This window comes from Pongo abelii, chromosome 11, assembly GCF_028885655.2.
Source record: "Pongo abelii isolate AG06213 chromosome 11, NHGRI_mPonAbe1-v2.0_pri, whole genome shotgun sequence".
Taxonomy (NCBI): Eukaryota; Metazoa; Chordata; class Mammalia; order Primates; family Hominidae; genus Pongo; species Pongo abelii.
The window spans coordinates 46,928,519-46,943,626 of NC_071996.2; the positions used below are offsets into that span (position 1 = coordinate 46,928,519).

The window sequence follows — 15,108 nt, forward strand, 5'->3', positions numbered from 1 at the left end:
AGTGGAACCGTCACTAAATAAAACCGTGAGCTAGGTAACTACCCTCCACCCCAATCCTTGGTGGCTTTTTAGTGTTGGTTAAAGTTTTTTTTTTTTTTTTAATGTATCATAAATTCTACATTTACTATCATTACAACCCTGTTATTGGTTATGAATGTCTTGTCCTATAAATAAATAACTAAAATGGTCACTCTGAGGAAGTGGTGGTGGAATATAAGCCAACAGTCAATTGAAAGGCTAAAGCTGACTATCACTTGTATTAGATTTTTCCTTATTCTTTTTCCTTCGGTACACCATCAAAATTTCCATCCTTTGCACTATGCTGTTGTTTTCCTCTGTTGTATCGATGTGTTCCTAGATTTTTTCATTTATATTTATACTCCAATGTTAACATGGGAACTGTATTTCTAACTTTCATGTGATTGGCTGGCCTATTTGGGTGTACTTGGCTAAAAATGTAACATAGCATTTGTCCATTTACTATTCACATGTGGTCATCTCTATATTCTTATATTAGCTAATCCATATGTACCAGTAAAAAACATAGCTAGAAAGCTAACAGAAGGTAATTGCCAGTAAATATATGGTGGTAGTAGTTACACATCATCTGTTTAATTGTCAAATAGAATAAGAAAAATTAGAATTTATTTCAAAGATCTTTTACATCTTTTTTCCCTGGAAATCATCACTACTACTTCTACTACTAGGATAAGCTGCAAGATTTTCACTTGTACAGTTGTCTGAAAAAAGTAATGTATCAACACAATCATCTTGTGCAGAGATACCTAAATTTGGTGTATACTTAATTCAGGGTTAGGTATTAACCTTCAATTGCAGGTACATTTTACATTCCATTTCTTTGATACTTGGCTATGGTAAAGGGCATTTGCAGAGAGTCAGCATAGGTCTCAAGATGAGTTTGTCTTTATCTATAAGAGTGAAGAGTATTCGTGGCCTTCAAAAGCCAGAGGCTCCAACTCTGAGGAGGTATCTCATCATCGCTGTTCCCCTAGGTCTGTCACCTGGACACTGTGTCTGGGTTTAAAGGCTGCCCTTTCAGTAAATAATTTACTACCTTATATTTCCAAATAAGAGGGCTTTTATTTCTCTTCATTTGATTCTAATATCTTAATATTTTAACAAACTTTTTTTTTTCCCCAAGGAATGCCTTATGAAAGAAGTTGTATTCTATTTTGGGGGATTTCTGAAAATCATAATAATCAGGTTATGGTTAGTTGAGGGAAGACAGCAATTCATAGATAGATATTGGTGCCTTCTCTGCTTTGCAGTAAAGTCCTTAGCTTGTTTATAAGGTTTTAAAACTCTAATTTTGTGTGTGTGTATAGGCCTACCTTGCAAAGAAGAGCACACAAGCAATAATAAAATAAGAATGAATAAGGTTATTAAGTGCAAAGAAGATAATGAGAGAGGGAGCCAAAGAAGGTCTGGGTTTCCTTAGCATGTGTGTGTAGGATACAGGCAATGGTAAATCTGTATCAAAAATCAAGCACAGCAGGAAGTGTTCGTCTCCCAGGTAATGGGTAAATCATGAGCAGATGAGCCATCCTTCTATTGATTTAAGCATTTTGTTCCAGCCAGTCACAATTAACTTTGATTTGTTTTTACTTTCCTCTTATAGGTTTGCATTTAAAACACTCTTGGAGCACTAATTGTATAAAATTCTGGTAACTGCACATTCTCTTTTTAGAGAGGTAATGAGTGAATGAATGAAAAGGCAGGGATTATTTGCTATTCTAAGTGAGGATTGTCAGAGCATTTCTACTTGACCGAAATTGTTTTGGAAGGTGAGCTGGAACAAGAATCTTGCAACTAAAATGATGTGACTCTCCATGTGGTTTTTGGATGTTTCTTTATCAAAGAATTTTGCAGGACGGTTCTGGGACTTACAAGTTGATTAATAACTCTATTTATTTATGAGAGAATATTTAAGTGAATAATATGAAAACATTTTAAGGTATGCTTACTTGACTGAAGTAAATGAGTCTCTTGAAAGTTCATTTGAAGTGATTTGAAATGGGATTTTCCTCTTATTACCACAATATTTTTTCAAGATACAAATGGCCATGTTGTGACAAAATACATTATTGAAATGCTTTGAAAAGTTTTTAAAAACATGCCTAAGAAAACAATATGTAGACCATTACAGTTAATTCAGATACCAATTTATTAATATTGCTGCTACTGGAAAGTCCTAAAACGTACGGGACATCATTCGAAAACACTTAGGGTCTGTTTTAATAAGCAGCTCTTTCTCTCTTCTTGTTTGGAGGGGGCACTAGGGTTGCCAGTTTTAGTAAACAAAAATAAAGATTGCCCGGTTAAATCTGAATGTCTAATAACGAATGAAATTTTTTAGGGTAAGAATGTCCCATGCAATGTTTGTATTTTATTTGGCAACCTTGGGTAGTACTTTGGTTGGATAGAAATTACAGCCATGCATTGAATATGTGACTGAATACTTAGAAATTATTATTTTAAAATGATTTTACCTTTTACTGTCAGACTAGATAGGCCAACCAGCTTGCCCCCTTCAAATAGAAACCAAAAGCTTTTTAGCTCCTTAATGCTGAGTTTAATTTCCCGTATCATGTTCCTAGGGTAAGTTGTGACTTGTCATTTTCAGTATACTGTGACGTCAGCCTGACTAATATAGAGACATTAGAGAAGATGGACGAATGTAGCTTACATCGATCAGGCTTTGCCTAGAGTGTTCGGTGATTGTAGGTGTAGAGAATTGAATGATGCAGTGATATATTATGTTAGCAAAGCCACATCTTTTTTGTGGCAGTATTTTGACTATATAGGTAGCCAAGTTTAAAATCCTTGTGATTCTAACCCTGGTAAGAACTTCTGGGAGGGGAAAGATTCTATGTCCTTGCACTTTTATTTTGTTTCATTTAACTTTGGTTACAGTAATCTAGTGGCTAGATTAATAATAATCTAGAAACTAAGCCAAAGCTTCCAGAAAACCAAATATATGATTTATCTTTGGGGCCAGCATTCACTTTTGCTAGTAGCATTTTTCACTTTCTGATGCTTTCCGTGGCTTATCAGGAGGACTATTTGTAGAAGAGAAGTTTAGATCCCCAGGCCCCCTTGTGATTTCACTATAGCTTTAGAGGACAGTTCCTAGGAAACCTAGGCTGGGTCTGGGTGGTCCCACCTCCAGAACACTTTGTGAATCATCCCAGTTTCTGCCTCAGAGCCTTCTCCAGGGCTGCAGAAGCCTGCTTCATGATTCCTCAGGCCTAGCATGGAAATATAGGGGGAATTAACACCTGCCAGGGCAATCTTTGTGATAAGTATTCCCGCCAACGATCTTTTGACCAGGCAATTCTGAAAAGCACTAGGCATTCTCAGAGGTCCTATTTTCAACAGCAGGAATCTTAGGTACCCTTTAGGAACATTATTTGGCTTTTCCTCCAGCCCTTCCTTATTCCTGCTATTCCCTCCCTCTCATTTCTAGGGAAAACTAACATGCATCTTATTCCTTGTTTCAGGTTCTGTTTTTAGTGGAACCCTAGCTAAGATACTCCTGATGCTCTTTTCTCCCCAGCACCACAGTTCTCTCCTTGCTCTAGATCTAGATATTTTACTTCCTGTGGTTCCATCAAGATTTACATATTTTTTCCCTTATCAGTGGAAGAGAGTTCTGCCACTGTATCTATTGGTACTGCTAAGTCATATTGGTTACCAAATGCATCATGCACATTTTCCTCACCCAAACTCTCCTCTTTATAATAAAAACAATTATTGAATGCCCATTACATGTGAGAATATATGCTAAAGGTTCCATGCAGATTGTTTTATTTTATCCTCATGATGTCACCAAAAAAATAAAATAAGTATTTCTACCTTACAGATGAAAAGACTGAGGTTCAGGGTGATTAAGGGATTTTTTCCAATATCACAAAGCTAGTAAGTGGCAGAAGCAGCATTGCATTCTGACGTATCTGACACCAAAGACCATTGTTTTAACCATGACATCATAAATTCCACCATATAAAGATGTTAGAAATGAGTTTCTTTATCAAATACTAATATGCATGGCTAAAGAGATAATTGAGTAGAAGGCTGGGATGAGAGAGCTTATATCAAATAAAGCAAACTTTTTTTTTTTTTAAAAAAGTTCTTCATATCTGCTTATAATTGAACACAAGTTCTGAAGCATTGGTTCCATCATGAGACCTGGAACTCCATAAACCTATGGCTGTTCTGGTTCACAGTGCCTTACACATGGTAGGACTTGATAAATATGCACTGAATGAACTAATTGGAGTATCATAGAATATAGCTTAAAATGACCTCAATGAGCTCAAAGTTTCAGTGATTCACTTTATTAAACAATTGACTGTAACCTCTTTCAAGATGATCTGTTACTTGGAAATTTAAAATCCCAGTAGTGTCTTATGTAATTTAACACAAACTGTTTAGAACAATGTTATAATGTGGCTCTCAATTAAATATGTTAACTTCAGCTAATTTAAAACTTTTGGGAGCAAAGGGAGGCAGAAAGATTCCATCTGATGTTACAGTAGGCACATACTTAGAGAGGTCTGGGAGTGCTGGGTGCAGAGGTCAAATGTGGTAAACATGAACTTCTGTGGAGACAGGGAGAGGCTACCCAGTAGTCAAAAGAAGATTTGGTCTCCACATGGAAAACAGTGGCAGAGTTAGTAACCCTTCTTTATGATTTAGCTTGGCAAAGTGAGGACCCCTGACAGCTCTTTCTGTCTGATTCTCCCTATTTTGACAAAATTAATGTATTTCGTAAATATTAAAATTCTGAAGTCCTTAGGAACTGACTGCAGCTACATTTTTAGATCAATTCTCTAAATCTAGCATATTTATCTAATTGCATCCCTTGAAGTAGAGTCAGAGGTTCACCATGCAAATCTTCCCTGACATTTTATTGATAGAACCACTGTTCTCTTCAAACTGCCATGATGTTAGAGGTCTGACTCTATGACATTTTCTGAAACCTTCATGAGGTTGTTAGTTTTGAACAATAAAGAAAGATGAGCATATGCAATTTCTACTTGTGCTTTGTGGGTTACTCTTGGGTTTCATAGGCAACTCTAGTAACTAGTTAGCCCCTTAAGAGTGAAAGCAGAAACTATAGCAGCCCTGTGTAATTGTCACTAGAAGAATTGACACCACCAATGAAAAATAAGAAAGTCAGATGTAACTTGATCTTTTCAGGGTCACCAACAGGAGCTAGGTAACAAACAAAAGTAGGTTTTGTTTGCTGCATTACAAGATAGTAAACGAGAGCTCTGATGGTCTGCAATTCAACATGCTGGATGGGAAAATACTTTTAGGCAAATTCGATATGAACTAAAAAAATCTTAACATGTCTATAATGCTAAAATTCTACTCAGAGGATTTTTTTTTAGTTGGTTGTGCAAGTGAACCAAATTTGTCTTCGCCTACAGATGAAATTATTTTGATTAGCTGAATCCTAATGAATAATTTAAAATGTAAACAATAGAAAATAATACAATTGTTATATGTTTATTTATATAGCAGCTACTATGTATGGATCTTAATTAGGATTAGGATTTATAAATTAGTGCAGCTGAGATAAGAATAAATATAAATTACACAACTGATCCTGCTGGAAAAATTAAGACTCACATACACCTTTACATATCTAATGCTAACAGTGGGAACAGACTCCATTCAGAATCTTTCTCTGATCAAAGTTAGAAAAGTCTAGGGCATTTTCTCTTAAAATGGCTGAAATCATATCTAATAGTCAATGCCTTGGTCTGTGTATAAGCTTAAATTATATAAAAATAATAAAATTTATAATCTTAAATTACATAAAAATTATAACCTTACATTATATAAAATTATAAAAATTCAATTATCTTAAATTATAAACATACATATGTGAACTAAGAAGTATTCAATGTCTTCATTAGGCAGACTTTTGTGGCTTTTAACATTCACTGATGGAAGCATTCTCTTCTTTGTATTAATGCCAAACACCATTTGAACCAGAATTCTTTTTGGTTTTTGGATCCAAAAAGACAGAGTCTGATGAAGCCACATCCTTTTATAGCTGGGAGAAACATATTTTCTTCTTACACATATATCACCTGTAACTGTTGGCAGAGTTGGAACTACTATCAGAAGTTAGGAATAGAGATGTTATAGATCCCCATCAGCCACTATTCTAATACCAGTGAGGCCTTGGGATATAGCTTGACATAGATGTGAGATAGCCATCCCTTTTCATCTTTAAACCTGAGGCTCAGGAAAATTGCTTCAACTCTGTCAAGTAAGGATGACCTTACTTGAGAATATTGGCTCTTCTCTCCGTTTAGAAGCATATTGAGGCCAGGTGTGGTGGCACACACCTACTGTAATCCCAGCAGTTTGGGAGGCTGAGGTGGGAGGATGACTTGAGCTCCTGAGGTTGAAGCTTCAGTGAGCCCTGATTGTGCCACTGCACTCCAAACTGGGTGACTCAAAACAAACAAACAAACAAACAAACAAAGCATATGGAGAATAGTGGACTCTTTCATGATCTTCAAGCTTGATAAATGATTTTTGTTGCCCTTTTGACTACTTTGCAAGTCAAGATTGACTTTGATGTAGAAAAGTTATCCAGCTCTTCCTCATTTGAATGATAAGTGGCATAGTCAGAAGTACAGAGTGAATGTTTTGTCTCTGGGTTGTTCTACCTTGGTCCATTTCCCCCTAAATCCTACACATCAGTAGGTTCCATTAATTATTTCACAATTTCTGTTATAATTGTCTCTTTCAGTTCCACCAACACCACCCATCCTAATTTATTTTTACTGTATAACCGGATGATTTAAATGGTTTTCTGACTGAACTCTCTGCTTCCACTTCCTTTCACTTGCACGGTTAGATGGATCTTTCTAAACTAAAGTTTTGGTTCATCACACCTCTGCTCGAAACTCTCAAAGACTTGCCTTTCCTGAAAGGTATCATTGAAACTTTCTTACTTAGCTCATCAGCTTTCAAAATCTACTCCCAATCTCAGAATGGTAGGAGCATGCATGGTACATTCATTAAAATTATGACATTCATTAAATATAGTGATTCTGGCACAGCCATTTATTCAACAAGTATTTATCAAGTTTCTACTGTGCACCTGCCACTGTGCTAGGTGTTCAGAATACCAAGGCTCCTGTCCACAGAACTTTGAGTCTAGAGAAGGAAATAGTAAAGAAACAATCATATTAATGAATGTGCACTTAAAACAAAAGGAGATAGCAGGTCTGAGAGAAAGGCCTATTGTTCCATAAAAGCGCATAGCAAAGGATTCAGACTTTTTTTTTTTTTTTGAGATGGAGTCTCGCTTTGTTGCCAGGCTGGAGTGCAGTGGCACGATTTCGGCTCGCTACAACCTCTGCCTCCCAGGTTCAAGCGATTCCCCTGCTTCAGCCTCCCGAGTAGCTGGGACTACAGGCGTGTGCCACCACACCCGGGTAATTTTCTTTTTTTTGTATTTTAGTAGAGATGGGGTTTCACCATGTTGGCCAGGATGGTCTCGATCTCCTGACCTCGTGATCCACCTGCCTCGGCCTCCCAAAGTGCTGGGATTATAGGCGTGAGCCACCGTGCCTGGCCAACACTTCTTAAAAGAGGTCAGAAAAGATGCTCTGAGAAGGTGATTCTTCAAATGGAATTTGAAGGATGAATTGAAGTCACCTAGGCAAAAGGTGGGGAGATGGATAGATGAAGAACATTATCAGACAGATGAAACAGCATGGGCAAACATCTTGTGCAGGACAGAGCAGATAAATTTAGGCTACTTAAAAGGAACCTGTGTGGTTGAAGAAGACAAAGAGCAAGAGGAAGAGTCAAGTCAGACGATGCTAGAGAGGCAGGGAGGGGCCAGATTAGCATGCAGGGTCCTGTGTGCTATGCTGTGGATTTTGGTTGTTGGCATAAACCAGTGGTTTTCAACTGGGGGTAATTATGTCCCCCAGGGGACATTTGGCACTGTCTGGAGACATTTTTGATTGTCACAACTGGTGAAGGTCCTATTGGCATCTAGTTGGTAGAGGCTAGTGGTGCTACTAAACATCCTACAATACACAGGTCAGCTCTCCATAACACATAATTATTTGGTCCACGCCAGGCCCAGTGGCTCGTGCCTGTAATCCCAGAACTTTGGGGTGCTGAGGTGAGAGAATTGCTTGAGGCCAGGAGTTCGAGACCAGCCTGCACAACATGGCCAAATCCTGTCTCTACCAAAAATACAAAAATTAGCCCAGCATGGTGGTGCGCGCCTGTGTTCCCAGCTACTCAGAAGGCTGAGGTGGGAGGATCACTTTAGCCTGGGAGGCGAAGGTTGCAGTGAGCCGAGATTGTGCCACTGTACTTCAGCCTGGGTAACAGCAAGACCCTGTCTCAAAAAAAAAAAAAAAAAAAAAAAAAAAGAAGAAGAAGAATTATCTGGTCCAAAATGTCACAGTGCTCAGGTTCGAGAAATTCTGATATAGACAAATAAAATGTTTTAAGAAGGTGAGAGGGAATGACATAACCAGAGTTGCATTTGAATAGCTCATTTTGGCTGTAATGCACAAAGTCATCTGGAGAGGTGGTCAGAAGTGAGTTAGTATGGTTTTCGAATAGAGGAGGTGAGAGATGATGGTGGCTTGGACTATTCTGATGGCAAAAAGATGATCTATTTCTTTTGCCAGGAAAGTAATTCACAATGCATTCTTAGGGAGCAAAAGTCAGATCAAAATATGCTTTGCATAGCATGACCTCATCTTTGTGATAAAATATTTATGTGTGCATATTTGCACAGGTGAAACTCTGAAAAGCTAGATACTAACATGGTATCATGAGAAGCAAGATTTTAGTTTATATATCTATTTATCTATCTACTTACTTTTTGCTTATCTTTATAATTTTTTCTATAATAAACATGCTACTTTTTAAGATAAAAAATTAAGTGAAAATTTCTGACCCCAATCTACCTCTCCAAAAAAATTATAGATCAATTCTACAGACAACTGTGATGCTATATACACTTACCATATTTTCCTTCTAACATATTCATAATAAATATGACAGATTAGAAAAATAGAAACCAGGGAAAGGCTTAAAAAGGAAATCAAGTTTCAAAAGCATGATATTCAGTTGTATTAACTGGTATTTACTCTTTTACTTTGATAGAAGGGTGTGATCTTTTTGTATACCTGCTGATCAAGTAAAATTATCGTTTCTCCAGAGTGACTATTCTTATTCTTGCAATGGTATAATGCCTAACCCCCAAAGTAAAGGGTCTGCTCATTTTTTTCCATAAGATAAATTGGTGTTAGTTATCACAGACTTGACACAAAATCTGCTTGTTAAATAAATGTTGTAATCCTGTACTGCTTGTTTCTAGATATATCTAAGTACCTGTTTGATCTTGGGAAATCACTTAATCTCCACAGAGTTTCTTCATCTGTTTTGGTTCAGAAAGCATACCTTATGATTCTATAGTTTTAATTTTTAAATATTTGGATGGTAAACAACGTCATAGCAATGATAGCAATGATGTAGTTGAATAGCCAGTATGTTAATACTGTAAGGTAGAGCAATATAATTGAGCCAGAAAGTCCCTCATTTAAGCTGTTCCTTGGTCAACAGCATCTTTATAAGTTACATAATCTCTGATTGTCAGCAGGGACCCGGTTGTATTATCACATTATTAACTCATTCACTAATAGTCTAATGACCTTAAAGACGAGACAGACACCTCACATCCAGGCAACATCTTAGGTGCTGGGAGAATCTAGATGATTAACTTTTTTTTATTATTCACTTATCCTTTTAGTGTGATATTCTCCCAACATGATTATTATAATACTGGATATAGTACTTAGAAAATGTGATTAGTGACACAAAATTAGTCCACTATAATCATTACAAAATATTCAAACAGAATGTTCTGAAGCAAGCTTCTGAAAGCAATTTCTGCACTCTTGTTATGTGAACTTGAATATTACCTTTCAGACCTTCTTTCCCTAACATTTAAAATAAGAGAATTGAAACAAATGATCTCTAATTTTTTCCAGCTCTATATTCTATGTATTTATAAAATGATGATGAACAACGTAACTATGTAAGAAGTGCTATAACTGGAAAGCTATACGTCCATTTTTTGACTATTTCAAAGTTTAATACGTTTAAGTAGAGTACTAATATTTTCTGTGAAACTCTAAAACTACATTAAGGCTTTGACTAAAACTTATTTTTTGATGTATAGGCAAAAAATAATTAAGGATTTATGAAATGTTTTGGCCTTATTCATATGTGTCAAAAATCCAGTAATAAAAATCAAGACTTGCTTTCTTTGGAGAGGTTTACACAGGCTTTTGTTAGTACCAGGATGATAACAAGGTGTTAGGATCATCGAATGGGAAACCACAGATTGATGTTTGGTACTCTGCCAGAAAACGAAGGGTAGCAAGAACATGCTGATTTATGCATATTGTCAGGATTTTGTTATCCAGTCTCAGGCTGTTTGATCATTTGCCTGGATTCATATTCTATTTTTAATTCTTAGCCTCAGACTAATTCTTAGAATAAAAATATTATTCACTAAAGTCAGCTGTGGAATTCAGTAGGTCATGAATACAGATGGTAAGAAAGGTAAAACCTCAGGAAAAATTAGTTTGTTTGATCAATAGTAAGAAAATAATTAATTTTAATGTTACTATGTTATATATTATTTGGAACACTTAAAAATATTCATCAAGTATGAAAATATGTTCAGAATATGTTAAATACTGCACAAATAAAACTATTAATTTTCATATTTCACATCCATACCTTTATTATTTTTTTGATATGTGTATCTTTGAAGTGGATCACTTTAGTCAATATTTCACACCGGAAGTGGCAAATTAATATTACTGATGTGGCAATAAATTAAGATTTGATGATTCTGATATCTTCTGTTAAGGAAGCAAAGTTTACAAACAATGTTATTAATTATGTTCTTTGGCACGCAAATGTTTTTGACTATCTTATAAATATATATCCTATATATATTGTGCATTTCCATGTTATCTTAATTCATATTTATAACTATGAAATATTTATCACTATAATGTATCAACAATAAGCCAATAAATAGAATTAATCTAACTTGAAGTGTTTGCATTTTCCAGGGTTTCCAATACCTAAGAGTGGTATTTGGCAAATGGTGGGCCAAAGGAATAAAGAAGGCATGTAAAACTCTTGATAGAAGACATTCAAAAATTGATTTGATATCAGATACAAGGAGAAAATTTGCCAATAAGAAAATGAATTTTTCAAGATTAAATTCGGCATTTGTTACTTAATAGCATTTGTCATCTTCCAATTTTTCGTATGTAGTAAATTCCTTTCAAATAATTTCGCTCTTCCAAGTGCCTTTGTGTATTGTATTTCTTTTTTCACATCCTTTTGGATAACATTTGAGAAAAAATAAGACTACAATAGTCAATGATTACATTCAGGATGGAAGACAGTTGTAAGACCAAGGAACAGGTGGAGTATGTACGATGGGAATATTCACTTCTGTGCCACCATTTTGTAGCTCCTCAAAAAAAAAAAAAAATTAGCAAATGGTGGATATTGTTTCTTTACAAAAAATGGTTCTGTACTGGATCCATCTGTGAAGTATAAACATGTCATCAGCACTCATTTTCCATCTCCAAAAAACATTCCTCTTGTCCATATTTGATTTTCAAGTGCATCTGTGCACGGATGGAAACCCTCCCAACATGCTGCTACACAATTGCAGAACCCACACATTTCTGTCTTTGAATCAAGCTTTCATGAGAGCCTGGCCTCCCCTGGGTAGAAGCTTGTTTCGAGGTTGCAAAGGTCCTCTGGGTGACCCCAATAAAAAGAACTTCAATGCCCATGGTAAGGTTAAGTTATTCCTTTTAGAGAGGTGATATTGTCCATAAAGTTTTTCTACTTTATTCAAAAAATTATGTGTGTGTGTCTTAGAATTCTTCTTTTTTTCCCCATGCTACACTTAACTAATTATTATTACTTGTACTGTTAAGTTTTTCAATGACTAGACTCACATTTGAGAAAGAAAGTGAAGATCTCGATATTAGTTAGGTTATTCAAAAAATTTAAGTAGAAAAAGCAGAGAGTTCATCTCAGAAAGTTGAAAGGGAAGCATCTTGAATTCTAGGAGTTCCTAACATTATTGATAATCACATAGCCTGAAAGAATGTAAAACATTGCTAAAAAAATTTTCATCACTTCATAAACACACATTCAGAAATGAACTCTGTGGTAAAGGAGGAAATTTTATTTTACCTCATTATTTTCCCTCCACAGTGCCAGAGTTACCTTCACTATAGGGCAAGGAGTACGCTTTGCCTGTCGTTTTTAATCAGGTTGTTGTAGGTAATTTTTGTTATGCCCCTCATTACTGAATTGTTTATCAATAGGTGCAGCAAGTGTCACTAGCTTTTCTCATCAAACCAGGTCTGACAAAGAAGCACAGTGCATGGGAAAGAGGCAGCTAGGTGAAACTAATGCCATAGATGTTTGATTCATTAGGAGCTTATTGTTAACGGGGATGTCTGATTGTAAAGGCTCAGTCAAGCAAAAGAGTGCAGAGTAATCAGTCGGATTTATAGTTTGCAGGGCTCAGAAAAAAAATCAACATAAACCTTTGGATATAGCAGAAACAGAAAAATCCCCTTTGGGCAGCCCTAACCTGGAACCAGCCAAATAAGGTCATGCTACATGAAGGTTTCCTGTTAGGTGATGGGAGATAGGGACGGATTAGAGCCATATGGCATGGCCTATCTTACCTTCTGACTTAAGATAACAAAGCCAAGCTTTGTGCTTAGCTGTTTTTGACTGACATCATCAATTTTATTTTATGTTGGTCACCTCCGGTAACAGGAAAAAATGGCCTAGGGTTGATAACACATGCTTTTTTTTTCTTTTAGTATTAAGATGCCTAGAAGCTAGTTTTGTGCTGTTAAAAATGTCAAAGAATTAGTAGCTTCCTCTTCTATCACCCATCCTCCAGCAACTGTCAGCCCCCCTCCCCCTTGTTTTCAGTTTGTACCTTGCAAATGAGAGGCAGCCTTATTCAGAACCAGATGTAAGGCTCCTAGAGAATGAGCATAAGCTGGTGTACTTTAAGCCTAATGGGAAGTTTTATATGCAAGGGCCTTGAACTGATTAGTATAATTCCCTCTTTAATACAGCTGTCCCTCCAGATTAAGGTAAACCAAATGTTGCAATCAGAGATTAGTGTACCTTGCCAGTTATTAACATCGCCGGGTGCTCAGCAAGCACGTCAGACGCTAATGCTGTGTATTTATTTGCTACTTCCCCACTGTAACTTGAACTTCTGCACCTGTCAAAGCATTCCAGTGAAGAGAGGGGCATTATTGGAAAGCAAAAGTTTTATACCTGTACACCTGTTTTGTTTTGTCACAGCTAAGACTTTCTTTTGGCGCGCCAAGACTGCCAGGTGCTTTAATCTGCTACTTTTCTGGTTTTGTAAAGAAAGACTTTGTGTGCTAAATTGCATTTGTTACTTTCATATGCTTCCTTTTATGCAACTAGAGAGCTGCTCACCTAAACTTTGTGTGTGTGTGAGTGTGTGTGTGTGTATGTTTTCTTTTATAAAGGGGGTATCTGTAGAGGGTGAGCTTTCTTTGCCAGAAAACTCCTCACCTCTGTCTCTTGTGTTCCTCAGCCTTGGCTGAGTCTTAATCACAAGGTGGGTCTCACAGCTGTAATATATTTGGCAGGATATCCTGCCTTCTTGCAACCCAGATGTCAAGAAAGACAAAGTCCTGGCTATCTTAGAAAGATCTGGCTGTGTTTCTTTCCCTCTGCAGCCCCAACAGAGGCTTGGACTGTAGGCCCGAATCTATGCAACAAGCACACTGGAGAAGTTAGGAATGGCAGTTTGGGTTGTCTTTAGGCACATCACGTTGGTCCAGGCTCTGCACTCCCTGAGCCCTTCTCATCAGTGTGGCACATGTGCCAACCACTAAGGAAAATAATGGGAAGTTTGAGGAAAAGCCCTCACATTTGTAGAATAAAGTGCCTTTGTGATTTTTATCAACATCTTTTATTACTCAGAGATTGAGAATCAAAAGGTGCTTTCTGTGAAAAATGCCTAGTTTGTTAAGTAACCACCAGGGTCACTTCAGGGGCTGATTTTATTTTGCTTTTTAAATATGTGGGTTTAAAGCAGGTAGCTATGCTCTTACAGATGTTTCACCTGATGCCAGCAGCAGTGGGGCAACACAAGACCCCCGCTCCCCCATTTTGTCACGAACAGGAAAGAGCCACAGTTTTCTAGCTGACCTGTGACTCTGGAAGCAGCCACCGGTTCAGGTTGTTACCAATGCTGGGGGAACATTTCTTTTGTTTGCCCTCCTTACCCCAACTCCATCTTGGTATTTGCACATTGATTGCCTGGTGCAGAGTTTCTACATATTATAGCTTAATTGCAGATTTTTAAAAAAGACAAAAATATGTTCATATCTTAGGAATTATGTCTTTCAGCCTACTAAATATGCTAATGCAGCACTAAGCAGGGATAAAGTTCTTGCCATACCCCCCAACAGTTGCGTGGAACCTGCTGCCAAGTGATTGTTAATTGTGAAGCACAAGCAGGCTTTGCAATCCATCTTAATTGTCATACTTACTTCAGGTTTCGTGATAAGGCTCGATGTTCTGTTTAAAGTGACAATGTTGACAAGGGGAAAGGGTGTGGGCCTGAGCCTGTGGTTCTGAAGGGGTTGCATGCTCTGACCTGCCGAAGGTTGATATGGACGGTCTGCGAGGGGATTTTAGTTGTCATGGGGTCCCCAGGCGGTTGAATGGAGAGACTGTCTGTCCTGCTTTTTCCTGTTAGGATCCTGACACGGGGAGCATTGATGAACTCAGCACAACGTTGAATGGGAGCTTTTTGGCAGCTGAGACACTGGGGCTAAGCTGCAGGTCAGAGATAACACCAGTGCGGATCTCCTCCTGCACAGAGCTCCTAGCATGCTTTCTTCCCTCCTGAGTGCAGGAAATGGCTCGTGTTAAATATGTTCACTTTTCAGTTTTCCTTTCTTC

The 15,108-nt window shown here is 37.2% G+C and overlaps 1 long non-coding RNA gene across 1 annotated transcript in view; it reads left to right on the forward strand.

The window, feature by feature from the left end:
* The window catches only part of LOC100939529 (uncharacterized), a 59,125-nt gene extending 47,727 nt beyond the window's left edge, over nucleotides 1-11,398 (forward strand). The window contains exon 3 of the long non-coding RNA XR_152312.4: nucleotides 11,175-11,398. This is a non-coding gene — a long non-coding RNA (uncharacterized LOC100939529). The remainder of the gene's footprint in view (nucleotides 1-11,174) is intronic.
* The last annotated feature ends 3,710 nt before the right edge of the window (nucleotides 11,399-15,108 follow it).